This window comes from Choloepus didactylus, chromosome 5 (genome assembly GCF_015220235.1).
Source record: "Choloepus didactylus isolate mChoDid1 chromosome 5, mChoDid1.pri, whole genome shotgun sequence".
Lineage (NCBI taxonomy): Eukaryota > Metazoa > Chordata > Mammalia > Pilosa > Megalonychidae > Choloepus > Choloepus didactylus.
This window is the reverse complement of record NC_051311.1, coordinates 143,658,296-143,673,341: the sequence shown is the minus strand read 5'-3', so window position 1 is coordinate 143,673,341 and position 15,046 is coordinate 143,658,296. Positions and strand designations below refer to the sequence as shown.

General features: G+C 37.3%; 1 protein-coding gene across 5 annotated transcripts in view; it reads right to left on the bottom strand.

Moving 5' to 3' along the window:
* The window catches only part of BBS9 (Bardet-Biedl syndrome 9), a 591,615-nt gene that overhangs the window by 112,020 nt on the left and 464,549 nt on the right, over positions 1-15,046 (bottom strand). The window lies entirely within an intron of this gene.

Here is a 15,046-nt window from a genome sequence, read left to right as displayed (position 1 = left end):
CAACGAATTACATTTGGCACACTCTTGTTTTTCTTTAAAACAACTTGATGAACTCTGTCTTCCACAAACACAGGCTATGTTGAATAATAAAGAGTTATCATTCATCTGCTGACTTCTTTAAAAAAAAAAGAAGAAGAAGATCCAAAGTAATTCCAAATCCATATGACCAGGAGATGAAAATATCTATGAATCGGCTTAATGGGGACATTGTTCAGTGTCTGCTTCACCAGCAATTGATCGTCTATGATATATAGTAACATAAGTAACACCTAATAAAGTTATTACAGTCTATGCCACAGATATTGGTCAATTAAAAAAATTCTTATCAAAATAATGCATTTGCCTTGTAATTTAAAATAACATCATTGTGCTGTTTCAGAAAATATGTCTTCCTCTGATATTAGTCTTTGTATGTTATGTGGTGTTAGGATATCCAATATTTCCTTATTATATCCAAAAGGTAGATAATATTTAAACATATTATCAGTCAAGAAATGTCATTTTTAACATAAATGTCAGGCAACAGCCTACAGGGACCTGAAAAAAAAAAAAAAAAGCTCAGGGTGTGTTAACTTTATAATGCCAAATCCACTTAGGATAAAATTGGCAGGAGTGAGTAGGATTGGTTTTTTTTTTTTTTTTCCTTCATCCGTTTGAATAATCCTGTGGAAAAAAGGACTAAAGCAACAATTGGATGGAACATTCAAGACTACCCATTGGTGTTTTATTTTATTTTAATGTCTTGGTGAATTTTGTGCTCATTAAAAGTAACGAGCTGACTGTCCCAGAGGCTCAAGGTGTCTGACAGTCCCCAGAACAGGAATAGCAAAAGCCAAGGCAAAGTGAGCTCCTTTCTACAAGTTCCCACCACCTTGAGAGACTAGAGCATAAGTGAGTTTCAGAAGTCTGATAGATGGTCCATTAGGTGATATTTCATGACTTACTGACACTGGCCCAAAGGGCTTGTTAAAAAATCATCATTCAAACGAATACAGTCTACAGCCACGTGGTCTTCCAAATTCCACGAGGGAAAAGGACTAGTAGGGGGGCACTCCTCAGAGCAGTGAGGGGACACTAGAAAAAAGATGTAGGTTAGGAAAAGATAAAGCAATCAAAGCTCCTCGCCTGTAAAACACCAGGATTCTCTGGCACTTAATTGAGGGCTTGCAGGAATTATCAAAGGCACTCACAATTCACATTCATCCCTGTATGTTTGGACCAAGACCAGCATTACCATAAAATTAAGTGCTTACTATGTGCCTAGTACTGGGCTACCTTACATTTGAGTCCAAAAAAACCCACGTGATATCTGATAGCCCACAAGAATCTTATAATTTGTTGGAAAGAAAACATACATACACAACCAATTAGTGGTAAAAACATTACTATAATAACATCCTAATTGTGCAGAATCGAAAGTAAGTGTGAAAGAAGTTAGCAAAGGGACAGATTATTTTGAGCCAGAGTTAATATCCCTAGGGTATCTTCTAAAATGAGGTTTGGAACTCATCCCTTCCCCATTTCTTGGAGAAGTACCTTTGATGAGACAGAGAGGGGTCACTTTCCTTAAACCAAAACACCTGGAATCATCTTACTTTCCCCCACCCTCACATGATTACAACTAAATCCTGTTCAAGTCTGTTTACACTTTTTCTCCCAGTGAATGTTACCACATAAGCCTCATGGTGGGGGAGGGAAGGGGGAGGTGGGCATCATATTATGACACGTAAACTTATTGTCAAGAAATCCAACTCATGCAAAATCAAGGTCATTAAATACCTACCAAATGCCAGGGTACCAGGTATGTGCAAGAATTTGCGGAAAGCACTGTAAGGAATTCAATGTGACTGATACATAGTCTCTATTTTCAAGTTTATAATTTGGAAGGGGAAACAGGTCAAGGAAGGAATGTTGACAATATAAGGCAGACCTAAAAACTATAGAGTCCCGCTAGCATTGTGTTAATAATTATGCCTCCCATTAATTGAGCACAGACTGTGTGCCAAACACCCTGCTCTGTGTCCACAGGTATCTGTGCCTTCAGTTCTAGCATCTCCACCATGACTTGGTTGACATTATCTCTATTTTATAGATGAGGACTCTGAGGCTCAGCAAATTTATTTGCCCATATTGTACACAGGCAAGCAAACTGTGCAGTTGCCTAGGGGCCCACGTTCAAATGGCCCTATGCTTGGTTTAATGCTTCGCCCTTGCTGTCTTGAAATTCTTAACAATTTTATCTTTGTGTTTTGTAAGTGAAGACCAATGGGGCAATGGAGCATGCATGTGAGCTGATGTACATTAGATAATGCGCATTTTTTCATAAGAATAAAATGCTCTTATATTTGCATTTAAAACTGGCACTGTACAATATAAAGATTAATGATAAAATTCCTGCTAATAATTTAAAATTTTAATTTTTCTTTTCTTGAATGACATTAAATTACAAATAAAAATGCGAGGAAAAGTTGCAAAGGACCAAAGAAGAAATAAAAAGTTTTATATTTTAGAACTTTGAACAGTATTTTCTTCCTGCTTTTTGAAAAAGGGGATCTACATTTTCATTTTGCACTAGGTCCCATAAATTATGTCGCTGGCCCACCAAACACCTAGTAAATGAAAGAACAGGATTTAAACTTTGGAGTCTGTGTGACTCCAACGCTTGCATGAGACTTCAAGCAACTTACAGGTTTAGAGATGGGCATAATCACTCCTAGCTGAAGTACACAGGGCCTCAGGAGAAAAAAGTGGAGAAAGAAAAGAGGGGTGCTGGACTGGCTCAGCCAACTCTTACCAGCTCGGGAGAACCAAAGGTTAAATTTTCAGGAATTTTGTGAGCCAGTTGTTAAACATAGCCATTATTAAAAATTAAATTATATAAACTTTCAGTTAAATAAATTACATTATAAACAACGGCAATAAATCCTCAAAACCCACTAATTCCCTATTATTTTACTATATTTTACTACAGTTTACTATTATGTAGCCTCTTGAGGTTATCTATATCTATTAGATCTGGAAACACTTTGTAATGATGAGCCACTCCCATTCTTCCCAACTCCACACTCAGTGACCTCACGTTGGTGGCTTGAAATCCATCAGGGAAATCGACCAATGTTACAAAGCTAGGTTCCCACCACCCCCCTCACCACTTCTCTTGTTAAATAAACCCTGAGCTGCATACAACTGAGGGAGGTACCTGAAATGTGTAAGAGGGCTTTAAAAATGAAGAAAACAACTTGAACGAATGTATTAAAGCAGAAAAGTAGAGGTTGTTTGGTTCATAGAAAAGGAAATACTCTAGTTTGGGGAGAGAATTTGATGAGACTAGAAAAGCAAGCTGAGAAGATGTTGCAGAGGACCCAGAATGTCAGGGTGAAGGAGACGCACTTATCTCTGTAGGCACTGGGGAGCCACCTAGTGTGGGGGCACCTGAAGGAAGCTGTACTCTAAGCGGCCAGCAGATCACAATAAACTTTGGGAGCACTTGCTGGGACTTAAGCGAGGTTTTTATGCACGTTCATCACTATCAAGGGGAAATTCTCACTAAGTGTTACAGCATGTCAATTCCTGGACCCACCCAACTTGCTAAACACAGCTGTGGTGGAAGAATGACTTCTCAGTGAGACAGCAGCACAAGCCACAGGATCTGTCCTGAGTAAGGCCCAAAATACATCAATCTGGGAGAAACATCATTTAAGTTTCAGTCTCACTAGATATATTTCTGTGACATTGTGGAAAGAGTGTACTATCCCCAAATGGATAAAAAAAAGAAATCAGAAAGAAGTGGGATAAACAATTCCTTATGTAAATTACCCCTGAGGAAAATCTTCCTGACCTACTAGCCAGCAAGAAATACTAAACAGATCTCCATGTTCTCAATTTAGTTTTACATGTAACATCAAGTTTACTTTGTTCTCCATGAAAGCCAAATGAATTTAACAGAATTAACATACTAAAAAGCATTGGAAAAACTAGACCCAGAAAAATTCAGATCTGTCTGACCAAGGCCTAGAAGATCTCACAGCTCACCTGGAATGAGAAATGAGGCCAACCAGCTGTTAGGACTTATTGGAGGCAGAGTGATTTTCAGAGCTCACCAGTGGCTGGGCAAGATGTGTGTTCCCTGTGTGTTCCCTGTTTTCACAGAACTACAGAGAGGGTGGGGTGAGGAAACAATAAATGCTAATGATTTCAAGCACAGTGTGTTGATGGCCTTTGTTTTGCTTTTTCAAGCTGTAGGTTTCCAAATGGAGACCCCAAAGGACATCTCTCTGTCCAAATGCCATATCAGTTGATGCCAAAGAAATGGGGCAGAGGTCCAGGGAGCTGCTTGCAAGAAAACGCTCAGCTCATAAAGTGAGTGTGAAATTAATCCCAAATACTTCCAGCTGCCAAGATAGGCTCTAAAATTGGTTACAGGAAAGCAGCAGCAGCAATAGCAAAGGAGACACGAATCACACTATGTGAACATGGACATGTCCAATTGATTCACCTAAACTCACTGTCAAATCTGCCTCCAAATCTCATTGATTGGCACATGGAACCCCACTACATGCTGCTTAACTATTATTTACAGAGCCCTGGCTGTGGGCCAGGAACTGTGCTCAGAACTGTTATGCCCAGATTATCATTTTTATCATTTGGTCCTCATGGCAACCCTACAAGATGGAAATCGTTGTGCCCCTCTGCCCCTGCTTCCTCATGACAAAACAGAAACTCAGAGATAGCTGAGTACAGTGCCTGTGGTCATGAACTAGGGTGGGGAAGGACCAGGATTCCAACCCTGTCTTCTGATTCCCCTTCAGGTGCCCTCTTTTCTGCACCACTACATGAGTGTATACAGGTAGGCACATAAAATAATTCAGTGGATTTTTATGTTGATAACCAAACATAAGTACTAAGGAAAAACATAACTAACATATTACATCCATCATAGGCACATGTGCTCACGTTTTCCCACCGGTGTGTCTTTTAACATGAGTTCAATATGAGTTGAAATTTCCAGGTTGGTTTTTCCCGAAAGTTACAATATAAAGGAAATTAGTTCATAATTTGTAAAGGATGGGAAATTAACATAGTAAATTTTTCTCTTAACAAAGGGAATTTTAAGTTCTACATAGCTGAAAATTATGAAGACTTTAGAAAATAAGCTGTTTCCTAGGACTGCTCCTTTAGTGAAGATATTTTTTTTTTAATAGGGGTAATTCATTTATTTTTTATGAATCTCAGATTACAATGTTTTCAGTGGTCTGAACAAGTTGATGTCCTGCAGTAACAATTCTCAACATTTATTGAGGGATTTCTAGGATCCAGGCACTATGCTAAACTCTTTACAGGGATTATCTCATTTAATTCTTGAAACAATTCTATGAGGTAGATACTATTATTGTCTCTATTTTTAAAATAAGGAAACAGAATTACAGAAAGGGCCAAGTAATCAGTAAACAGCAGAGCCAGAATTCAAACCAAAGCAATCTGACCCAAAAAACATCACCATGAAAAACTGCTTGCATTAATTTTCTGCCTCCACATCAGTTTCATCATAGGCAATATGTGGAACAAATTCTATCAGAAGCTTCAGAATGGGAGGTTTCATCTTTGCTGACCTTCTAATGCCCATATGAATTAAGATAGGCTTATTTTAATAAAAGGCTATCATGGGTGAACGAGTTAAGAAAATGGAATTCCTATGACATGAATGAGTTCATATAACCCCTAAGGCAGAATGCAATAGGATGCTCTGGAACAGTCATGGCCTGGAGCGAAGGAGACAGGGCTTCTAGTCCTGGCTTTGTTACCAACCAGTTTTATGTCAGTGTTCAATTTACTTCTTTCTGGTTTCTAGTGTCGTAATCTTTAAAATGTGGGGGTGACTGGGGTTTCGTACTTAGCAGAGCAGCTCCCTCGCTGCGATCTACTGAAAGTCAGCCCTCAACACAAGGGTTTGAAAAGTAGCAATGAGAAAAAAAGAACCACAATAATTTAGTTTTTAATCAAGGAATAAATACAAACAAAGAAAAAAGAAGAAGAAAAAACGTGAGGGTGGGAAATATGATCTCTAACATCCAACATAGCTCTAAGCATCTGCTTCCAAAACTTTTAAATCACTTTTGGATGACGGGTATTCATACCACTTCTTCCCCTCTATTCACACACATACCAGGCATCTCATTGAATTTTTTGTTGACTTGGGTTTTCTTCTATAAAATAACAGTAAGAATATTTTTCTTTGGCTAGCTCATAGGATTATGAGAACTGAATGAGAGGTAAAAAGTTGGACAATAACAAGTGTTTACAAGGATGTGAAGAAATGGACAGTCTTACACATTGCTAGTAATATGGTACACTTTGGAAAACAGTTTGGCAATTCTCAAAAAGATAAACATAGAATTACCATTTGACCCAACAATTCCACTCCTAGGCATATGCCCAAGAGAAATGAAAACCCATGCAGAAACTTGTTTATGAATATTTATAGCAGCATTGTTCATAACAGTCAAAAAAGTGAAAATAACTCAACATATCCATCAACTGATTAGAAATAAATGTGGTATATCCATGCAATGGGATATTATTCAGTCATAAAAAGAAATGAGATCTTGATACATGCTACAATATGAATGAACCTTGAAGACATCACGCTAAGTAAAAGCATATGCATAAATGTATGCCTCCGTTTATATGAAATGTCCACAATAGGCAAATCTATAAACACAGCAACTAGATTAGTGGTTGCTTAGGGTGGAGGAGGATGGTGGCTGGGAGAGAACAGGAGTGACAGCTAATATACGAAGTTTCTTTTAGGGGAGACAAAATGTTCTAGATGATGATTGTACAACTATATAGCTTTTATCATTGGACCATGGGATTGTGAAAACCTTGTGACTGACAACCCCTTTATCCAGTGTATGGGCAGATAAGTAATAAAATAAAGACAAAAATTATATAAATAATAGAGAGGGATAAGGGATATGGGATGTTCTGGGTTTTCTTTTTTCTTTTTATTTTTTTCTTTATTTTGTAGTAATGAAAATGTTCTAAAATTGACTGTGGTGATGAATGCAAAACTATATGACAATACCGTGAGCCACTGATTGTATACTTTGGGTAGATTATATGGTGTGTGAATATATCTCAATAAAATTGCATTTAAAAAAAGAGTTATATCACTTTGCAACTGGGGCTTGGCATAATTCTGGATGATGAAATACCAGGTGACTTTGGAGTCAACCAGATCTAAGTATAAATACTGGCAATGCTACTTAGTTGCTGTACAACCTTTAACTATTACTTTACCTCCCTAAGCCTTAGTTTTCTCGACTATAAAATACTACTCAATAAAAACTAGTTTAACATATCTTCTACTCATTTCTAATTTACCTATCACCTGGTTACTACACTATTTCTTAATTCTCCCTATAGTTTAGGAATCATTTCAATTTAGTAGCACCTGGTAAATTCTGCTTTTTCTATTAGATTAACAATGACATTGAAGAAGAACGCTCCTGCGGGTCCCAGGGCAGCTGAGCCTCCATTCTGTTCCTTGACCCTCTCTCTGTAGCCACTTAATGTGACAGTGCTCATTAAAAGTAAAATGAGACCCAGTATCAAATAGCTGTATAAAAGCTTTATAAAAGCTTTTACCTATATACCTGTATAAAAGCTATGAAGGTTAAATTTATTGGATTCCCTTTACCCACTCCTTTAGCAATTCTATTAAGACATGCACACACAGACACACAACTTTGCCTGGGAATGATTTGTTCTCTAGACTCCTCAGAGGCTTCTTACTCACAGAGCTACACTTGTTTTTCTTTTGTGCCTTATAGAAAATGCTAGAAAATTTGGTGGTCTGAATGTTTACAAAGTAGCAAGCACAAGAAAAAAGCAGAGGGAAAACAAAACTCATACTCAGATAGCCCAGAAAATTCCAATGTAAAAAAGCCAAGTAAGTCCCCAAGATACCTACAATTTTCTAGTACTAGGTACACAGTGGGTGTCCCATAACTGCTGGCTAAATTGATTCATCTCAATTGCAGTCCACCTAAAAATCCAGCACACGCAGGAGCCAAACTAAACTGGTTCTTAAATCCTAGACACTCTGAATCAGACAGTCAATCTCCCAATATGAATGGAACCTAAGTGATGTCACATGGAAACAACAGACCCACCTCAATATATCTGTCATCTACTTCTTTTTTTAAAATGTGCTCTAGTTCACCTTTCACCTCAGCTTCCTAATACCAAGCTACAGACAGCACTAACAACTGCTGAAATGAATTTATTCTTCAAATGGCAGCCCTCTGGTTAGAAAGACATGCTTTCAGTCCAGGAGAGATTGGGAAGCTGGAAAGAAATAGGGCATATTCCCCAGTCAACGATGCTATTTGTGATGATTTTGCTTCACACTCCAATATGGCAGAGGCCTTGCAAAAAGTAAGAAGAAAAATTTTACCAGTGTAACCTTTTACTTTGGCCGAAAATATCTGACCTGTACTCAAAATAATTGTTCTTTTATCAAAAACAATGGAATAAGGTTCAAAAGGAAAGGAGAAAGGGCTAGGAGACCATTTAAATGCCAGAAAGCATATGAGAAGTGTTTGGGTAGCAAGCTTTCCATTAATTCATTATCTATGTACTGTACGTTTAGCTGATGAAAGGAAGAGAACCCTGAATTTTTACTTCCAAGGCATAAAAAGAATCTAATTCTTAGCAATTTTTGCTACTATGTTACTATGTTACTCTATATAAATAGGATAGGGGACTGGATTATATTCTATTGCACCTCACATGGAGCAGAAATTCATAACATGTATTTAGCCTAAATACCTAAACCAAATCCAGGATTAGAATACATTTTTGGTACCATTTTGAGTACCTATTAAAACAACAGAAAAAGCATACCTACTCTGCTTTCTTAAAAAATTCAATCACACAAGTTGTGTATATAAAAAGAGATTTGCAAAAAAAAAAAAAAAAAAAAAACAAAAAAAGAGAGAGAGATTGAGATTTGCTAATTGGCTAAATTACTTGATGCTTTAGAACACCAAGATAAGGTTGTGAGTCTTAGAAGTCTTGATAGCTTTTCTGGTCTAGGATTATAATTTTCCTTGGCATTAATTTACACTTGCCAAATGCCTTGAGAATTCATATAAAAGTGGTTTTAGGAAAACAAATTATTCCTAAAAAATTTCTTTATACTATGTACTATAGAAGCTTCTTTTTTTTCCTTCTTTAATTTTCTCCCCAGAAGAATATAAAAGGTAGGCAGAGCTGGAATATTGAGTTTGGCTGGGACTTTCCAAATACATACACCACTGACACATAAAAATTTTAAATGAGAAAGAGAATAATTCATTTACAAGTGACACAGAGACAAATTAAGACATGTAACTTAATCAAATGAAAGAAAACTAACTCCAATGCTTGGCATAAACCTGCTTACTATTTTTACCTCCCCCGCCCCACCACTGGCTGACCAAATTTTTACCCCTTTCCATAAAATTACCTACCAATAGCAAAGTGAAACCCCAATTTAAAAAATAATAATTAATGGAATCAAGTCATAAAAAAAAAGAATGAATGTTCTCTGAACCAGGGTTTCTCATTGAACAGATCACTATTAAAGCTGGACTATAAGGTTGGCAATGTCAGAGTTCGTTTTACAAGCCCTGGAGAATGCCATAGTTATCACTTCCAAAAACAACATCCATGAGGTCTGATCTGAATGTTTTCTAAGTTTAGAACGTTTCAGACCACATTCCTACATGCAGACATGTCAGTAATTATGTAGCCACCCACACAGCCTTGAGTGCCATCTCCAATGAAGGGAAATGATGGATAGATGGGAAGCTGGCTAGGTGTTCTAAGAGCATTCCTTTAGCCAAGGCAGCGAATACTAAGACATTATATTACATGTGATCATCTGAAGTCTGTTGCCCCAGTGAATGCAAAAAGGGGGACTGGGGACCCCGATGGCGTGGTGATATGATTAAGCATTTCCTGGGTTCCAGAGTTTAAGAGGTGACAGCAATATTTTCCCAATAAAGTGAAACTGTTAAGTTTCTCTAAATCTCGTTTTTAAAAAAATAGTTTTTATAGAGTCTATTTCTCTTGAACCCTTGTGGCTTCTGTAAGCTTTCGCTTTTTTAGATTAAAATACATTGTTACACCACTACTATATGGTAGTGCTTTGGTTAAGACATGTACTGGTCTATACTGGTTCAGACACAAGGAAATAACAAAAAGGCAATGAATGGAGCTGCCTGGTTTCATGTGGGGTGAAAATAGAATAAACTGTGTGTATTTCTACACTCACAGACTGTTGGGACATTTTAATTAGAAGGGGTTTTGTGGAAGATATGTTGTGCCTGATTTCTACTGTGCTGTAAAGTTCTCTGGGCCAGAGAATTTAATCGTTCTCTGTAACCCGCTACAGTCTCTGGAGCACAGCAGGCACTCAATGCATGCTTGTTGTACTAAAGTCAATTGAAAACCTGGACGACTCAGTAGCCTAAGAGTGTCCATTAAAACAGTAATTTATAGGAGCACTACTTGAGCAAGGTGGTCCACCCCTACATTCTAGATGTACAAGATCAAGGCCTAGCATTTTTGAAAGTTATAGGCTCTGTTATTTACTGGTTCTGTTCTTTACTGTTATTTACATATTTACATAGGTAGTAAATAATAGGCTCTAAATTCTCACCTTTCATTTGTGTTGAATTACAATGAATTCCTAAATTCATTCAAATTTTTATTGCAAAGTTATATGGTGGTTATGAAGTCTGCAGTTTAACTTCAAAATACATCAGCATAGACAGGGTTATATGACGTGAGTATGTGAGTCAGTTTAAGATACACACTAGGGCAAGATTTCTCAATCTCTTCATTATTGATATGTGGGGCCACACTATTCTCTGTTTTGGAAGGCTGTCCTGTGCATGTAGGAAGTTTAGCAGAATCCCTAGGCTGTATCCACTAGATGTCAATAGCACTGTCCCCTCCTCAGTAATAACAACCAAAAATGTCTGCAGACATTGTCAAATGTCTCCTGGGGATAGAGACTGTATCTGTCTTTTTTAACATCACCCCCCCCCCCCCACTCCCACCACCTAGTACACAGCCTAATACAGAGTGGGCCTCAACAAATATCTGTTGAATTGAACTGAATTAAATCCTACCTGGTACATCCTGGAAAGGTAGCATATTGGCTTAATATTACAGAAGTAGAAGTAGTACCCAGAACAAAAGTTGTGAGGCCCTGCACATAGTATATTTCCTTAATTCTATAATGAACTTTGCTTGTTAGCTACTCCCTCAAACATACTTCCTACCTCCCCCACTCCCACATACACATACACATTTTAATATTTTTCAAATCAGGATGTTTCTTATCACCTCTACGTTTGTTTAATGTAGTAGCTTTGGCTTTTTTTTTTTTTTTGTCTCTTCAGTTATATCCTCCCTTACATTTCTAATATTGTTTCTGGTCTTCTCTCTTTGGTATATTAACCTTGCTAGGTGTTCTCATATATACAGATTTTGCTTTTAGCTAATTTTTTGTTGTTCTTTTTCTAACTTCTTAGGCCACTTATATTCAACCAGTTTCTTTTCTAATGCAAATGTTTAAGGAAATATATTGCCCTCTACAAAGTGCTTTAGCAGTATCCTTTGAGGTTTGCTTGTTTTATTGAGGTAAAATCCACATTACGTAAAATTAACTATTGTTAAGTGGACAATTCAGTGGTATTTAGTGCATTCACCACCTCTATCTAGTTCCAAAACATTTTCATCCCCCAAAAAAGAAAATCCAGTACCCACTAAGCATTTCCCCATTCCCCTCTCCCGAGCCCCAGGCAACCACCAATCTCTTTTCTGTCTCTGTGGACTTACCTATTCTGGGTATTTCAAATAACTGGAGTCATACAATATCTGATCTTTTGCGGCTGGTTTCTTTCACTTAGCGCAATAGGTTCAAGGTTCATCTGCATTGTAGTGTGTATCAGTACTTCATTCTGTTTCATGGCTGAATAATATTCCATTGTATGTATATTTTTAGAATACTTTCTTTGTGGTTACCCTGGGGTTTGAATTACACAACCTACATCTATAACCTATGAATTTGAAAAGATATCAACTTATCTTCAATAGCATACACGTTCTCTGCTCCCATACTCCTCCGTTTCCCTGCTTTGTTTTCGTCCAACAATTACTTCTTTATATTTTGCGTGTCCATTACCAGGAAATATGACTATTTCTTATTCAAGTGTATTCTAACTCTTACAGGAAGCAAAGAGGGGAGTTATGTATTGAGGATACAGTACTACTCAGTTTTGCATTTACCCATGTGGTTACCTTTACTGAAGGTCTTCATGCTTCTGCAAGCCACTCTCTCCTGTCTTTTCCTTTCAACCTGAAGAACTCTCTTTAGCAATTCTTGTAGGGAGGTCTCTCAGTTATGGACTCTCTCAGTTTCTGTTTATCTGTGAATGTCTTAAACTCTGTCTCATTTCTGAAGGAAAGTTTTGCCAAACAAAGAATTTGAGGCTGGCAGTTTTTCTGGGACCTTCTGCAGCAGGAAGCACTGGGCATGCTGCCTCTGTGTGACTCTCAAGCTTCCGGGGAACGAGTGAGAGGGAGGGGTCCGGACTGGCAGGTCTGGGACATAAATCTCCTATCTTTTTTTTTCTTTTGGTGTTTGTTTTTTTTGTTTTGTTTTGTTTTGTTTTCTTCCATCCAGCATTTGTGGAGAACTTCTCCTAGTTCTATCGTCTTCCAGAGTACAAGTAAGTGGGATTTCTCCTTTTGTTAGTTGTTTCTGAGGGGAGACTTTTCCAGAGGATTCCTTAAGTTGCCGTGTTGATGACGTCACTCTCCATTGTATGTGTATGTCACAACTTGTTTATCCAGTCATCTCTTGACAGACATTTGGGTTGATTCTACCTTTTGCCTATTGTGAATGGTGCTGCTACAAACATGCATGCACATTTATTTGTCTGAGTACTTGTTTTCAACTCTTTGAGGAATTGCTGGGTCATATGGTGGTTCTCTGTTTAACTTTTTGAGGAACTGCCAAACTGTTTTCCATAATGGCTGCACCATTTTGCATTCCACCAACAACGTACAGGGTTCCAATTTTTCCACATCCTCTCCAACACTTGTGTATCCCTGTTGTTTTTTTTACTATAACCATCCTGTGGATGTGAAGTAGTATTTCATCATGGCTTTGATTTGCATTTCCCTAATGACTAATGATATAGAGCACTTTTAATTTGCTAATTGGCCATGGTGCCATTGGAACTAACACCTCCCAATGCCAGGTTCTTCACTGAATTTCCAAAAAATCACAGCTCTAAGAGCACACCCAGGCAGCCCTCCTAGGGTGCTTTCTGATCTTCACAAATGTACCACTTATCCCATCTCACACTTCCTAGTGAGACCTACTGTAGGCGAAACATGAGTTCTTTCACATGGTCTTCAGAACAAAGCTGTGTGCGAGTTTCCAGATCCATTTTGGCTGTGATGCAAGTGAGGCTCTGAAAGATTTACAAGGCTGATGTCCACAATCATGGAACCAGATTCAAAACCAGGCCTGTCTAACCACAAGGCTCATGTTCTTTTCACTGCACATGCTGCTTCTACACACCACAGCTCTTCAGAGCTAAAAAAATTCACTTTTGCAAAACTACTTCAATTTTTTAAATTGAATTCTCCTTTTTTATGATTTTGATAACCAAAACTATGCATTCTGGGAAGATAAAGTGTATTTCTTATGAATAGGGGCTATGATTAATCCACCCTAATAAAAAATAAAATATATGTTTATTCAATCTGTTCAACAAACATCTACTGAGCACTCACTATGTGCCATAATGGAGACAGGAATGTGGCTCAGTGAGGAAATGAAATGGGAGGAAATTCAATAAACATTTGTGAGATCCTGACATTTTCACAGGTACAAAGATGCTTTTCAATGATAATTTTCAAAGCGATCTTGAACTACACTAGGCAAAAGATAGTAGATATTTAGGTCTGTATACAGACTAGAAGTAAGTAAAAAGAAAAGAGATTCATGTTGGTTTCTGTCCTGGCGTCAATATTCTAATTTAAAGTTTCTCTGTCAAAACAAAACAATACATATAAAGCAAAAAACAAAAGAGCAGAAAAGTGAAAGAAAAAGGAAAAAAGTAATAAAAGTGATTCTTTTTTTGTCTAGCCAAAAAAAAAAAAAATTCTACAAATACAAGCAAGTAAATGTTATATGGCTAAAATGAGATCTCTTCTTGAAATGTCCAAGTTTGGATTTGATTGGATGGGGGGAGAGGGGGGTTCCTTCTAAACCCAGTACATATATTTTTCTTCTCTCTAAGTAGCTGAAATAAAGTACATGAGAAAGCAAGTAACTGATAACAGAGGTATGGATTACAAGCTAGTTTAAAAAACAACTCACTTTCTAGTTTACTTAGCTAAATCAAACAGGTGTCACAGTTTAAATTGGAATCCTCTAATAGAGCCAATAATTCATCAGAAGTCTGAATCCATTCTCAGACAATGACCAAAGAAGAAGAATATCATCCTCACACCAGCAATTGATTCATACAGGCACCTTTTGTTTAAATTATTGGTATTAATATCAAAAAAAATGTGATAAGGAGCTGAATTTGATAAAATAACAGTTATCACACCAATCATCCAGAAAAGAAACTTTCAATCTGGGTATATAATGCCATCTTGGCACTTCAAGCATGCATGACAGTAAAGATTACAGTTTAGCTTGTGAACCCTTCGGAAGAAGTTCATTGTTTTCTAGAGTTTTATTCTGAACTCATCATTTTAATTCTAAAACACTTAGAAAAGTACTATTTAGCAATCTTCAGAAAAAATATGATTTGATGATTAAAAAACAATATTGTGAAAGAGTATACATGCTATTGGGGAACTGCTCACCACAAAACTGCCAGGACGTCAGAAATCCATTCTGCCAGGAATCTGAGAATGATAAACCAACCAATCGCATCTTAATTTACCTATATTCGGGACATTT